General features: G+C 36.9%; 1 pseudogene; it reads right to left on the bottom strand.

Annotated features, from left to right (window-relative positions):
* Positions 1 to 1,117: 1,117 nt before the first annotated feature.
* On the bottom strand, positions 1,118 to 1,919 carry LOC138385980 (voltage-dependent calcium channel gamma-like subunit; annotated as a pseudogene).
* Positions 1,920 to 17,069: the final 15,150 nt, after the last annotated feature.

The following is a 17,069-nucleotide window of genomic DNA, read 5'->3' as shown; positions in this document are numbered from 1 at the left end:
TTTTTTTCTTTTCATTTCATTCGTTATATGGGTAAACAAAATATAACCACAATTACCATACAAAACGATAATAATAGCTAATATATGTGATCACAAAAAGAAACAGAACTAAAATATTGCCCATAAAAAGAATAGGAGAGATGAACAAAATTATAGCTTCTAAGATTCTCATATACATATTGACCATTGTTCTTCTATTAGTAACAATGGTTGTAATTACTGCCTCCTACTTTGGGCTTGCCTTTTTAAAACTTCCTCTAATGTGTTATTTTATAAATAGTAAGCTTTATTTAATCTTTATCTATCTATCTATCCATCCATCCATCCTTGGGATGGACTGTGTATTTAGAAGTCAGGTGGGCTCCTGGGAGGGCTTGCTCAAGAACTCTTCTAGAAGGAGAAAAGAAACTCACCCTAAGGCAGAATTCTGACAGGCAGAGTACCCAGAGGGGAAAGCTAGCTGCTAGCAGCTTGGGTTATCTACGGTTTGAGAGGTTCCCACAAAGGGCAGGGGTCAAACCAAGTCAAACAATCTGAAAACTACTATATGCAAGACATTCTGAGGAAATCTTGAATTCTGCCTTCTTGACATGGCCAAAGTTAAAGACAGGGACATATGCATGAAGGCCCTTTGAACTGGTGTAAGAAATTCCTGGGCACTGATTGGACCCTTAGCTTCAAGAATGACCCACTCTTAGCAAGCCTGGGAGCCCCACGGATCCCATAACCCACATTCCCAGCACAGCGTCAATAAAACAAGTGTGAACTCTGCCTGGCTATGTAGCTAGCCCAGGCACCACTCAAGCTGCTTCCAAATCTATTCCAGTCCAGGGAAGAACACTCAAAAACATTTTAAAATGTTTTTCTTCTTTATAATAAAAATCCCATCCTAATAATTTGGCTAAACTTGTGCAGCTGGTGGCACTGAGGCACACTCCTGGCCTCCAGCCCCGCAGATCGGCTGCAGAGGCCCCTGGACCATTTTCTGGCCGATCACCCCAAAGGTTATTAGCTAAGAGGAAGCAATTTCAAGGTCATTGTCTCTTACCTTAGCCCACCAGACGCCACATGTTGACCACACTTTCTTGTAGAACCTGATGTCCTGGGGCGGAGGGTCCTAAAATTTCCTTGGTTGTTCCCAGGGATGAGTGATGCTGTTGATGTAAAGGCCACTGATGTCGTTCAGAAAGAAGAGAAAGGAGGCAGCGAATTTGCACCAGAACATCAGGGTGAAGCCGATGAGTGTGACCTGGTTCCTGAGGAGGATCACAAAACTCAGGAGCCCCCGCGGGAGAGTGGGAAAGAGAGGAGAGAAGGACGGACCCCGTGGCCCACCTGCGCCATAAGTGGACGTCCTCACACAACTGGGACACCATGAGGCCCTCCAGGCCAAAAATGGCGGCCAGCATGGCCAAGGCGCCCACGCTGCGGGCCCTGTCACGTGGGCCTGACCCAGGTCTCTGACGCAGCGCGGCTCACTGTGGTTGGTGGTGGTGCAGTAGTGCGCGGCCTGAAGAGGCCGAGCCAGCGCCCACCACAGGTGGAGATCGAGGAGGGAATCACCGCCAGGCCCGCACACCTGATGATGAGGGTCCGGATGAAGGATTCAGTGAAGGACAGGCGGGCGGGGGCCTCCTTTGGCCCGACAGCCTCTGGGGCCTACAAGCCGCGCCCGCCCCGCCTGCCGCCTCATTCCCTCCTGGCGTTCTGCTGTGGCCGGGCCGCTCATAGTAAGTTTTAAATTTATTATTTTAGTTAAATTTTATTTTATATATTACTTTTTTGTACTTATTAAGTTTTATAACAAATCCTTTCCTGTCCAAAGTCATAAAAATTTCTCCTATGCTTTTGTCATGAAGTTTAAAACAATTTACCTTTGTATTTGGCATGAGGTGTAATTTTATTTCATTTTTCGTCATGTTAATTACATCTTCTTAACAGCATATTAAATATTGCATCTTTTTACCTGATATTTGCAATGCCAGCTATGTTAGACATTCTGTTTTCATACATGCGTAGATGTGTTTATGGTATCTTCTATGGGCCTATTTATTCTTGAACCTATAAAATAGTGTATTACTCACTGTACCATAATAATAGTTAAGTCTTGATATCCGAGAGCATGAATTCCTCACATTGTTCTTTGCAAGTAAAGTCTTGGGCCTTTGATTTTCAATATGATTTTTAGGCTTCTTTTTGCCAAATACGAGTATTTAATATTCCAATTCATATTGGCTGAAAGACAGTGCTTCTTCGCTGATCTGAGTGCTTCCTTTATAAAAAATCATAACCGTGTATGCATTAGTCTGTCTTTGGATTCATTTCTTTTCTCTTGTTCACTGGTTTATGCTTATCTTTATTATTACAGCAAATCCTTTTGTCTGGTTCTTCTTAAAGAGTGTTGTTCTAGTTAGGGTTTGGCAGAAGCACGCTGGGAAACTCGTCAATGAGTGAGAGAAACATGGCAAGGAAGGAGAGAAGCAATTATTAGGCAACGTTGCATAGAGGATAGCTTCAGTTCGAACTCACTGGGTTAAACTTTGCATTGCTACTTATTCTTTAGTTTTCCAGACCCAGGGCAAAGAATAAGGTTGCCTTATGACTTTCATGGATCTTAGGCACTGTCACATTTGTGGGCCCTGCTAGGGTGTAAAGTCTGTACGCAGCGGGGGTGGGGTGGGGGGCGGGGCGAGAAAGAATTGTCAGACAGTGATTAGGATATACAAAAGTAAAAGTTTATTTATTTTCCTGAGAAAGAAAGAGAGACAGAGAGAAAGAGAGAGAGAGTAGCCAGGACACATAGAGGGAGGAAAGAAATACTGCGTGGTGAGGAAAATTGCTTGGTGCTTTTAAAAGGTAGAAATGGCTTTTTTTTCTCTCTGCTTCGGGAATGATAACAAAAATGGCTGTGAAGCCCCTGTGTTGGCTTTTTCTATTTCTCACGTAGCAGATTGATAGCAGGAATTAGTTTCTTCTTTCTTCTTGATAGCGGGAGGCATCTGGTACTGTCTCCTCTTGAGGAAGCTGGGGAAGTTCGCGCTCCTACTGTCCGCTCAGGAGCTTTTTCAAGGCTGAGAAAGAACTCAGATAACAAGTTAGACCCCACATGTTTTAATTAAACAAAGAGTAATTGTGTTGTGACTTTATTTCTGTTACTTTCTGTTTGATAGTTTATTTTCCTCTGTTAGATAGGTTATTAGTAAAACCACCTTTCAGGCCCTTTACTCTATTAAAAAGTATTTAAATATATATTTTATGACTGCATTGGTAGAAAGATGAATACAATTCAAACTGGATTTACTATTATATATTCATTATTTTTAAATTAATATGTTTTTACTGATTTTAAGATAAATTAAAATTAAAGCCTTTTTGTGGCCCTGAAAAGTATTGTGGGCCCTGAGCACTATGCATGATTGTCTAATGGTAAGTCTGCACTGGCAAGGAAGCTGGACTTTCATGTCCTGCCACCTGGGACATTGCTTACTGGCTGTCCCTACTCTCCTCTCTGAGCTCTGGCACAAGGATAGTCTTCCAAATAAGGAATTTGTAGGTGCTGGCTGCTGGAAGTAAAAGTGAACTTGAGGGACAGAAGGATTCACAGAAATGAGGAAAAAAAAAAAAAAGGATCCTAGGGGTCCTAACATTATTGAATAAATAGTCTTGGCCATTCTTGGCTCTTTACATTTCTATATAGAATTAGAATCACTTTGTCTAGTTTTACCAACTCCAATTGGTGTATCAATTGGACATGCCTTAATTCTATAGACCAATTTGGAGAGAAGGGATATCTTTAAAATATTGAATCTGTCACCTGGGCTAGAGTGCTGTGGCGTCAGCCTAACTGGCCCCAACCTTAAACTCCTGGACTCCAGCAATCCTCCTGTTTCAGCCTCCCAAGTAGCTGTGACTATAGGTGTGCACCACCATGCCTGGCTAATTTTTTATATTTTCAGTCTTGCTCTTGCTCAGGCTGGTCTTGAACAACTGAGCTCAAGTGATCCTCCTGCTTTGGCCTCCCAGAGTGCTAGGATTACAGGCATGAGCCACTGTGCAGGGCCTGAATCTTCTAATTCATGAAAAATTTATATATATCTTTATTTAGTTAAGCCTTAAAATTAAGTTTTGTTATTTTCCTCAAAGACATACTATACCTTTTTATTAGATATTTTCCCAAGTATTTGGTATGTTTTATTCTATTGTAAATAAACCATATTTAGAATGATTATCTTCTGTTTGATGCTGATATATAGAAATGCAATTGATTTTTTTTTTTATTTCATCTTGTTATGGGGGATACAGAATTGCAGGTTACATACGTTGCTTCTGTACTGCCTTTCCCCCCAAGTCAGAGCTCCAGGCGTGTCTGTTCCCCAGGTAGTGCACGTTGCACCCATCATGTAGGTATATATCCCTCCCTTCCCCACCCCCCCTTCCCGAGTCAGCACCTTCAAGCGTTACCAATCCCCAAATGGTGCCCAATGCACTCATTGTGTAGGCATACCCCCATCCCCTCCCCCACCCCCCACCTCAGTCTGATATCTGATTGGTGTCGTTCCTAGATTTGTATTTAGGTGATGATCAGGGAAACCAATTTTCTGGTGAGTACATGTGATGCTTGTTTTTCCATTCTTGGGATACTTCACTTAATATAATGGGTTCCAACTCTCTCCAGGAGAACCATAGAGATGTCATATCTTCATCGTTCCTTATAGCTGAGTAATATTCCATGGTATACATATACCACAGCTTACTAATCCAATCATGTATTGATGGGCATTTGGGTTGTTTCCACATCTTTGCTATTGTGAATTGTGCTGCTATAAACATTCGGGTACATGTGTCTTTGTTACAGAATGACCTTTTTTCCTTTGGGTATATGCCCAGTAATGGGATTGCTGGGTCAAATGGCAGATCTACTTGAATCTGTTTAAGATACCTCCATAATTAGGAACATGAAAGGAGAAATCACAACCGACGCTACAGAGATACAAGATACCATCTATGAATTCTACAAAAATTTTTATGCACACAAACTGGAGAATGTGGAGGAAATGGACAAATTTTTAGAAACACATAGTCTTCCCAGGCTCAACCAGGAAGAAGTAGAGTACCTGAACAGACCAATATCAAGAACTGAAATCGAAACAGCAATAAAAAACCTTCCCAAAAAGAAAAGCCCTGGTCCAGATGGGTTCACACCTGAATTTTACCATACATACAAAGAAGAACTGGTGCCCATCCTACATAAACTATTCTCCAATATTGAGAAGGATGGAATTCTCCCCAACACGTTCTACCAAGCCAGTATAACATTGATACCAAAACCTGGAAAGGACGCAACAAAAATAGAGAACTACAGACCAATTTCTCTCATGAATATAGATGTAAAAATTTTCAATAAAATACTAGCAAATCGAATCCAAGTACTTATCAAAAAAGTAATCCACCACGACCAAGTGGGCTTCATCCCAGAGATGCAGGGATGGTTCAACATACGTAAATCTATAAATGTAATTCACCACATAAATAGAAGCAAAACCAAAAACCATATTATACTCTCATTAGATGCAGAAAAAGCATTTGACAAAATTCAACACCCTTTTATGATAAAAACGCTTAACAAAATAGGCATTGATAGAACCTACCTAAAAATGATACAAGCCATATATGACAAACCCACAGCCAACATCATACTGAATGGGGAAAAACTGAAAGCACTCCCACTTAGAACTGGAACCAGACAGGGCTGCCCACTGTCTCCATTACTTTTCAACATAGTATTGGAAGTCCTTGCGAGAGCTATCAGGCAAGAGAGCAGAATCAAGGGAGTCCAAATAGGGAAGGAAGAGATCAAACTCTCACTTTTTGCTGATGATATGATGTTATATCTGGAAAACCCCCAGGATTCAACCATGAGACTCTTGGAATTGATTAACGAATATAGCAAAGTCTCAGGCTATAAAATTAATATACACAAATCAGAGGCATTTATATATGCCAATAACAGTCAATCGGAAAACCAAATTAAAGACTCAATACCCTTCAAAATAGCAACAAAGAAAATAAAATATCTAGGTATATATCTAACTAAAGAGGTAAAGGACCTCTATAAGGAAAACTATGAAACACTGAGAAAAGAAATAGCAGAACTTGCAAATAGATGGAAAAATATACCATGCTCGTGGATCGGAAGAATCAACATTGTTAAAATGTCTATGCTACCCAAAGTGATCTACAGATTCAATGCAATCCCTATTAAATTACCAACATCATTCTTTACAGACGTAGAGAAAATAATTATACACTTTGTATGGAATCAAAGAAGACCCCGTATAGCAAAAGCAATTTTAAGCAACAAAAACAAAATCGGAGGTATTAATTTGCCAGACCTCAAACTATACTACAAGGCCGTGGTTCTTAAAACAGCCTGGTATTGGCACAAGTGCAGGGACACAGACCAGTGGAACACAACAGAAAATCCAAATATAGAACCATCCTCATATTTTTGACAAAGCGGGAAAGAATATACTCTGGGGACAAGAATCCCTATTCAATAAATGGTGCTGGGAGAATTGGTTAGCCACTTGTAGAAGACTGAAACAGGACCCACAGCTTTCACCTCTCACAAAAATCAAATCACGGTGGATAACAGACTTAAACCTTAGGCGTGATACAATCAGAATTCTAGAAGAAAATGTAGGAAAGACTCTTACAGACATTGGCCTAGGCAAAGAATTTATAAAGAAGACCCCCAAGGCCATCACAGCAGCAACAAAAATAAATGAATGGGACATGATTAAATTAAAAAGCTTCTGCACAGCCAAAGAAACAGTCAAGAGAATAAACAGACCACCTACAGAATGGGAAAAAATTTTTGCATACTACACATCAGATAAAGGACTGATAACAAGAATCTATTTAGAACTCAGGAAAATCAGCAAGAAAAAATCAAGCAACCCTATCAAAAAGTGGGCAAATGACATGAATAGAAGCTTCTCGAAAGAAGATATAAGAATGGCTAACAAACATATGGAAAAATGCTCAACATCCCTAATCATCAGAGAAATGCAAATCAAAACCACAATGAGATATCACTTAACTCCAATGAGAATGGCCTTTATCAAAAAAACCCAAAACAACACATGTTGGCGTGGGTGTGGAGAGACAGGAAGACTAATACACTGCTGGTGGAACTGCAAAGTAGTGCAATTGATTTTTTAATATTGAGTTGATCCAACAAACTTGCTGCATGATCTAATTAATTTGAGTATTTATTAACAGATTCTTTTAGATTTTCTTTTTACATAATCCTATCATCTGAGAATAACAGTTTTGCCTACCCTTTTCCAGGTTTTATAAATTTTATGTCTTTTTCTTGGCTCATTCAACTGGCTAGAACCTCTAGAACAATGTTGTATAGAATTGGTAATAGACAACATATTTAACTTCAATTTTAAAGTAAAGTTTCCATCTTATTACTGTTAAGTATAATATTTACTCTAGATTTTTCTAGATTCTGTTATCAAGTTAAGATAATTTATCCTCTTCAGATTTAGTTTTACTTTTCTAAATTTATTCCTTCCCATTAATAATGTTGAATTTTATGATTGTAATATACATTTTAAGCTTGGTCAAATGATCCTCCTTTCTCAACCTCCTGAGTAGCAGGGACTATAGGCATGTGTATATATATATTTGTGTGTGTATACATATAGATATATATAGAGAAATATATTACATATATATGGAAAGAGAGAGAGAGAGAGAGAGAGAGACAGACAAAGAGAAAGATTTTAAGGAATTGGCCCAGTGATTGTGTGGCTGGCAAACTCGAGATCCATGGTGCACGCCTGCAGTCTGGAGATTCAAGTGGGAATTGATGTTGCAGTTTTGAGTCCAAAGGCTGAAAATTCAGGCAGAATTTCTATGTTGCACTATGGAGGCAGAATTCCACTGTTTTTGGGAAATTTCAGTCTTTGCCTGTAACTGTTCGGGTGAGGCCCATCCACATTAAGGAGGGTAACCTTCAAGACTCAAAGTCTATGGATTTAAACAGGAATCACATCTAAAAACCATCTTCATGCAACATGCATATTTATCAAAAAACTGGTCCCCATAGTAGAGTTAATTTCACACCTAAAATTAACCATCGTAACCTCTATTCCCTCAAACATTTCATATGCATGTCTTGTTACTTTATTCTTCTTTTCCCCTCACACACTGCATACAATCTTTAATTTTTGAATCCTGTTAGCTCTACCTTGAAAATATATCCTGAATCTTAACACTTCTTTCCATTTTGTGGACAGCCAATAACCTGGTCAATGACTTCCCATTGCCTTAATATAAAATCTGAAGTCCTACATCATCTGACAATGGTGAACTCTCTGGTTTGTCCCTTTCCTACATTCTCTCCTGGCCCCATCTGCTTTAGCTACATCCCTCAGCTTCACAAGGATGCTCTCTCCTCAGTCCCTTTGCACTTGCTTTTCCTTCTGCCTGCAATGCTGTCTGCAGAGTTCCCCTCAATGAAGTCTTGTCTGATTGCTCTACATCCCCTATCTGACAGTGTCTATCCACTTAACCCATTGTATCTTTTCTTACTGCATTTATTGTTACCTGAAATTATGTAATTTATTTCTTTAACATCTGTCTCCTCTTTTAGATTGTAACCTTCACCAAAACAGTGGCTTTTCTGCTCTATCTCTAGGGCCCTCATCATATCTTATGCCACAAAACAAATCTCAGTAAATTAAAAAAAAATCAAAATCACACCATAAATCTTCTCAGACCACAGTGGAATCAGTGGAATAAAACTAGAAATCAATTCCAAGAGAAACACTCCAATCTACACAAAGTCATGGAAGTTAAACAACCTGCTGCCGAATGATCCTTGGGTCAATGATAAAATTAAGATGGAAATCAAAAGATTCCTTGAACTGAACAACAAAGGGGACACAAGCTTTTAAAATCTATGGGATATAGCAAAAGCAATGCAAGGGGAAAGTTCATAGCCTTAAATGCCTACATCAAAGAGTCTTCTTTTAACACCCCCAAATGACCAACTTTTAAGTGTTTTCTTAAATTAAGAAAAGTCCTGAAGTTAAAATCCTTAAATTAAATGTTTCCTATGTGATTGAAAAAAAGAACATGTTCAGTAAGATGAATTTTGATAATTGTGTTGGTCAAATCTTTACTATTCTTAGCAATTTTTGTCCTGCTGATATATTATGGGTTCTGCAAATGCATATATTATAATCCCTCATTATTGTTGGGATTTATTTATTTCTCCTTTTCTAGCAAGTTTTTTTTCATCTACTTTGAGAACAAATTTAGAATGGTTATATATTCCTAATACAACTTTTCTCATTAATTATAACCCTTTTTTTTTTATCTCTAGTAATGCCTTTTGCCTTAAAGTGTATTTTGACAGACATTTGTGTGGCTAAATCTGCTTCTTTTCAGTTATCATTTGCAAGCTTTATTTTTTCTATCCTTTTGGTGTCAACCTTTCTGTTTACTTGGTGGTAAATATGTCTCTCATTAATGTAACATTTAAGTGTTCTTTCTTTAACTCAGTATGACAAATTTCATCTTTTAGCTAGAATACACTTTAATTGTAATTCAGTTATTGATATATTTGATTTTAAATCTACTGTTATATATATAGATTCTGTTTCTTCTGTATATCTCTGTTCCTGTTTCTTTCATTTCTTGCCAATTTTGAGGTTGGTTATATTTTATATTAATAGTTCCCTTTTTATATTTTAGAAAAAACATAGTATTTCTGTTTAGAGATTACACACTGACCCATATCCTTGCCTTATCAAAGTTTAATATTATTTAGTACTTTTACTATCTGCTTATACAAGTAACTTAGAAGATTTTAACTGCATTGATCCCTGCTCCTGATTTATATGATAACATTGTTGAACATTTAAAACCTCTCTCTATATTTTTAAACATAAAATTATTATTGCTTTATATAATTAATGCGCCTTTAAATTTGCCAATATATATTCATTTTCATGGCTCTTCATTTCTTCCTGCACTTCTTTTTTGAACATGGCCTTTTTTTAATTTGTTCTTTTTGTTTTCTACTAGGGAATGCCTATGTTTTAGTACTGAAATACCTAGCATATAAAACATGTTGAAAAAATGTTGTTGGAATAGAAATAATAAAATATTCACTATCTTTAACTGTTTTTTAAAAGACCAAATCAAAATTTTCACTCATTAAAAATTTGAGGCATACAATGTGATTATTTGCTATACATATAATTTGTGTAATAATTAATACAATTAAATTAATCAACACTTCCGTCAACACATATAGTTACCATGTGTGTGCGTGTGTGTGTGTGTGTGTGTGTGTATGTGAGAGAAAGAGAGAAAGAGAGAGAGAGAGATGAGGATACTTAAGACCTACCGTCTTAGCAAATTTCAAGTAATTAATCCCCATGGAATCCTTTGGCTTCTTCCTGAAGATCTCCATTTAGTAAGTTTAGATTTTTACTTGGTAGAGTCAACTTGTGACAAATTATCATGGCACTGTTTTTCTGAAACTGTTTTACCTTCTTTCTCATATTTATTTCTCTATGAGTAATATTTTCATTTAGTATGGAATTCGGTGTTGGAAGGTGTTTTTCAGTTCGCTATATATTAGATTTCCACTGTTTACTTCTGCTGTGTGTTCTGAATCTGTCTTTCCTTTAATTTTTTTTTTTACATTTTTTGTGATAGTTACAGTGCGCAGTGTTGTGGTTATTATTTTATCTGTTATCCGTATATAGTAGTAGTTAGCACAGTAGTTAACACAGTGAATAGGCCTCAGTGAATTTCCTTAAATAAATGAATTTTAAATAAGATTTTGATTTAATATTAATGCTAAGAGGTATGGTTTCATCCAAACTCCCTATTTATAAATTATAAAACTTTTAAAGTGGTATATTAGGTTCTCCCCAGCCTGCTATTATCAATCCTTCTTAGTCCTATGAAATAAGATATTTATGATTGAGTTGCCTTCCAATTGGTCCTCATTGCATGATTGCAAAACAGCTGTACATATGTGATGATTTTTTATTATTTATCATTCATTATTCATTATTGTATAATGGTGTAGTAATATGGTGTTCGTGGTTTCTTAAGAAATTACATTTAAAAACTTGATAGTAGAAACCTGATGTGAAATACTAGAGATTTTTTTTTCAACTATGTGAGATAATTGTGTTGAGAGTCCTGATATATGTGGCTAGAAGTATAAGAAGTTTTAAATCCCCATGCAGGATTTCCAAGATCTGTCAGATTTTTATCTTCGACAGATGTGTACCCACAGCCACCGTCACAACATGTCATGTGTAAAACTGAGAGACATGGAAAGCAGTGCTCAGAAATCATTTTCTAACAGTTGAATTTCATAGCATTTCTTAGTACACTGTAACTTGTACGAAACTTGTGAGTTTGAGTGCTCATTATCACCAATTATTGAACTCATATATCTATGGGATTAATTCAGATATAAAGTGTATTATGAAAATTTACCAACTAAGTTAGGTTAGAGCTGGTAATGTTACCACATCTTCTGATAGCCCCTTTTCTGCATGCAACCACTTTGCTAGATAATCATAGCAGATATATTCTTTAACAGGTTAAACTACATTGTTGTTTTAGCAAAGACGCATGCTCCTGTCAGTCTCAAAATTTTAAAAGCGAAGGACTGTCATCTAAAATATACAGAGAACTCTTAAAACTCAATAAAAAACAGTAAGAAAAAAACAGCAAAAAGATAAGTGGGTTTTGTTTGATCTTGTGCCTCTCTTCCATTTGGCTGTTCCTGAGTTTTATGCTTTACAATAAACTAGCAAAGGTTAAAAACAAAAAAAGTTGGTAGCAAAGAAAGTGACTATAATCAACAATAGCTTAGGGTATACTTTAAAATAACTAAAAGAGTGGAATCAAAATATTCCTAACACAAATAAATGACAAATGCCTGAGGTGATTAATTCACATTGCATACCTGTATCAAAACATCACATGTATACTATAAAGATATACAACTATTGTGTACCCATGATAATTAAAAATAAAAAAAAAAAAGTGCTTGCCAAGACTTATGGGGGAGGGAGTGAGGGAAGAATAAATAGGCAGAGCTCACAGAATTTAGGGGGTCATGAAACTGTTTTGTATAGTACTATAATGGTGGGAACATATTATTATACATTTGTCAAAACTCAGAATGCACAACACCAAAAGTGATCCCTAATGTAAACTATGAACTTTGGATGATAATGATGTGTCCTAGTTGGTTCATAGATTGTAATAATAACAAATTTACCACTCCGGAAGGGATGTTGATGGCAGGAGGAGACTATGCGTCTGTTGGGGCAGAGAGTATGGGAATTCTCTGTACTTACTGCTCCATTTTGGTGTGAATGTAGCAATAAAGTCTATTTCAAAAAAGTCTTTAAGCATTTCAGCTTTTCTGACTGCTGTGGCTTTTCACGTGGCATTTATTACTGGTGTTTTTACTGTCATATTCACCATCTTTTCCTTTTGTTTTTAGTTGACAAGTAATAATAGTACCTATTTATTGGGATACAGAATATTTTAATACATGTATACAACGTGTAATGATCAAATCAGGGTAGTTATCATTCATCACCTTGAATATTTATTATTTCCTTGTATTGTAAACATTCAAAATCTTCTTTTGTAGCTTTTTGAAAATATACACTAAATTGTTAACCATATTCACCCTACAGTGCTACAGAACAAAATACAACGAAAAAAATGAGAAGCAATTACCCATGACTTTCCATACTAATGTAGCAGGTGTTTTTCATTTTTGCTTATTACTTTCCTGTTGCTATTTGCAAATAGCTTATTTTACACAGTTTATGTCAAGTATAAATCACAATCTGTGGTTTCTTTTTTGCTACTTGAAATTGTATTACAAATAGTTGTCTCCTCTTAGTGTTCCTAATAATCATTTTTCATAGCTATGTAATATCCCAGTGTGTTAATGTATCATAATTTAGCAAACCTTTTCCTATTGTTGAACATTTATTCTGTTATAGATAATGCTGCACTAAATATTTTCTGGGAATGTATTTTTGTGCTTCTGTTGAATTATTTCCTTAGGAGAAATTTCCAAAAATGGAATTACTACAGCAAGGGAATGAAAATCTTTGCCTTTTTTTCTACATATTACCGTAGTCCTTTCAGAAATATTCTATTAATCCAAATGGCATAAGTAGAGAAAAATGCATTGACATAACTACATGTTTTGGACATTGAATACTATCATCTGTAATAATCATTTATTAGTCATCATGGACATGTTTTAAACTGATACAATTATTTTATGAAAAATTTGGCTTTGATAACAATGTTTATATAGGAATGTCAGTATTACCATATTTCCTGGTGGTAATTCTGTATTTATCTATATGTGAACATCAGTATTACAAAAAAGAAGAAATAAATATTTGAGACCAGCTGATTAATGACTGGCAATTTAGTACCTTGCATCCAATAGTATATAGTTTTGAAAATTGGAAAATAACTTGATTTCTGAAGTAATTTAAACACTTACCTTGGTAATTCTTTTAAAATAATCAATCTGCTTAGCAGATCTTTTCATGAATATTGCAAACTTTAGGACAAGCTCTGATTAATAAGTAAATTACCAATTCAGATGTGTGAGTTTAATATTACTAACTGTGACGGAGGAGGGCAGTAGTAGACCTTCCAATTTTCTTAATCACAGATTTTACTTTTTCACTGTTCCAACGTAGACATGGCTTTGAGAATACAGATACAGAGAATACAGGCTCAGCAATGCCAGGATAGATTTAGTATTTAAAGTTCACTCAAATGCCAAAAGGCACAGAGGTTTCCTTCTGCACTAAAATAGGAAATCCCATTACTTTGAAAATCAGAACAGAATAGAGTACCTCACCATCTTACCCATATAATTCTTGGATGCTTTCATAAACATAGCAATGGATAACATTCTCTCTTGCAGTGGTTTTGCAGATTAGATAAATCTATAGTCAACTTTTGATAATACTGAATTGATAAAACTCAGTTGGTCAATGTTAATATATTTCTACCGATTTGGTCAATTTTTAGATGCATTCTCCAAATAAACACTCATAAAAATTGGTCTGGTCTGCACCTTTCTAACAAGTGTATGGATTTCATAATAAATTAAACAGAGATTTCTTTTCACTCTCCAAGATTAAGTTCTTGGTTGCCTTAAGGGAACAGCAATTTATAAGTTGTTTTATAAATTTTGTCTGGACTAAGCAATATTAAATTAAATTAAATTTCTGTCTACATCTTGTTCTGAGATTGGTAGGTGAAACTGACCTTGTGGCATACATATATGGAAAAATTCAACTATTTTATTTTTCTTAGGTTTACTGATGTCCACAATGAATATTTTTGTAGGGAAGAGTAAGCAACATATTGAGACCATTCTCTACAAAAAAATAAAAAGAAAATTAGCAGGGCATGGTGGTACACACCTGTAGCCCCTGCTACTCAGGAGACTGAGGCAGGAGGATCATTTGAGGCTGCATTGAGCTATGATGACATCACTGCACTCTAGCTAAGGAAGCAGAGAAAGACACTGGCTCAAAAAATAATTTTTTTAAAAAACAGGACTGATAATTATTTTATAATATAAAATTTAGATGTTCAGTAAGAAAGTTATAGTTTTTTACTGTTCCTAGATATAAGTATAGAAAAGAAACAATTACATTTAGAAATGTGCTTATTAAGCTAGGATTCATAGTAAGTGATTGATTTTAATAATTTAAGGGCATCCATGTCTAGCATGTGCATTTATCTGCCTTGTAAACCATACACCTACGTTCATGGTGTTGCTGAACTTTTTCTAGTCAGTCATCCTTGTACTTTGGTATATGGATAACTTTTTAGGCTTGGGGAAACACTGAACACAATAAATAAAAAGTGTAAAGGTTGGTGCTCCAGTTTTATCTACTTTTAATAATTTCTCCTCTTCCCTTTCCCCTCCTTCTTCACACTGCCCCTCTAGTCCTTCTCTTTGTCCTTCTATTTTGATAATCAGGTAGCCATAGAGTGGCGGTTTAGACTTTCTCATTTCAAAGCCTTGTTTCTCCACTTGTAAGTCTCAGTTTCACCAAGAGTAAAATAGAGATAATAATTTCAACATCATACCTGACAAAGGCTTTCATCTAAAGCTTCAAGTCTTATAGATTGGTAGTAGCTTCCTGGAATACTGTATCAGGGAATATTTTAAAGATGTGTTCAGGCTCAATAGGAGAGTGGACCATAATCAATGATTAACATCTGCCAATAGGTTGGGAGATGAGAATTATAGTCCAGGCACAAAGTATTTGTCATTTTTATCTTACAGGCTGGGTGAAAGGGCTAAAGAAGAACACTCATACACTGCCGGTGGGACTGCAAACTAGTACAACCTCTGTGGAAAGTAATATGGAGGTACCTCAAAGAGCTACAAATAGAACTACCATTTGATCCAGTAATCCCATTACTGGACATCTACCCAAAGGAAAAAAAGACATTCTATAAAAAAGACATCTGCACTAGAATGTTTATAGTAGCACAATTCACAATTGCGAAGATATGGAAACAGTCCAAGTGCCCATCAATACATGAGTGGATTAATCAAATGTGGTATATGTGTAACATAAAGTTCTACTCAGCCACAAAATACAATGGTGATCTAGCACCTCTTGTATTATCCTGGATGGAGCTAGAGCCCATTCTACTAAGTGAAGTATCACAAGAATGGAAAAACAAGCACCACATGTACTCACCATCCAATTGGTATTAACTGATCAATACCTATGCACACATATAGTAGTAACATTCATTGGGTTTTGGGCAGGTGGGAGGAGTAAGGGGAGGGGATGGGTATATTCACACCTAATGGGCGTGGAGTGCACCATCTGGGGGATGGACACGCTTGAAGCTTTGACTTGGGTGGGGCAAAGGCAACACATATAACCTAAATATTTGAACCCCCATAATATGCTGAAATAAAAAAAATAATAAAATAAAAAAACCCCAAACAAACAAACAAAAAAACAAATAGATTTGATTTTCTCAGTGTGGCTAAATGCTCTATTTTTACTGAATATTTTTCAGGATAACTTTGTGGGATCAAATTCCTGGAATGATATTTTTTTTTTTATTATAGAAAATGGGCCGGGCGCGGTGGCTCACGCCTGTAATCCTAGCACTCTGGGAGGCCGAGGTGGGCGGATCGTTTGAGCTCAGGAGTTCGAGACCAGCCTGAGCAAGAGTGAGACCCCATCTCTACTAAAAATAGAAAGAAATTATATGGACAACTAAAAATATATATAGAAAAAATTAGCCGGGCATGGTGGTGCATGCCTCTAGTCCCAGCTACTCGGGAGGCTGAGACAGGAGGATCGCTTGAGCCCAGGAGTTTGAGGTTGCTGTGAGCTAGGCTGACGCCACGGCACTCACTCTAGCCTGGGCAACAGAGTGAGACTCTGTCTCAAAAAAAAAAAAAAGAAAATGTAAGATTAGGCCGGGCGCGGTGGCTCACGCCTGTAATCCTAGCACTCTGGGAGGCCGAGGTGGGTGGATTGTTTGAGCTCAGGAGTTCGAGACCAGCCTGAGCAAGAGCGAGACCCCATCTCTACTAAAAATAGAAAGAAATTATATGGACAACTAAAAATATATATAGAAAAAATTAGCCGGGCATGGTGGTGCATGCCTCTAGTCCCAGCTACTCGGGAGGCTGAGACAGGAGGATCGCTTGAGCCCAGGAGTTTGAGGTTGCTGTGAGCTAGGCTGACGCCACGGCACTCACTCTAGCCTGGGCAACAGAGTGAGACTCTGTCTCAAAAAAAAAAAAAAAGAAAATGTAAGATTAGGCCGGGCGCGGTGGCTCACGCCTGTAATCCTAGCACTCTGGGAGGCCGAGGTGGGTGGATTGTTTGAGCTCAGGAGTTCGAGACCAGCCTGAGCAAGAGCGAGACCCCATCTCTACTAAAAATAGAAAGAAATTATATGGACAGCTA

The sequence above is a fragment of the Eulemur rufifrons genome, chromosome 7 (genome assembly GCF_041146395.1).
Source record: "Eulemur rufifrons isolate Redbay chromosome 7, OSU_ERuf_1, whole genome shotgun sequence".
Lineage (NCBI taxonomy): Eukaryota > Metazoa > Chordata > Mammalia > Primates > Lemuridae > Eulemur > Eulemur rufifrons.
This window is presented reverse-complemented; position numbering and strand designations above follow the sequence as displayed.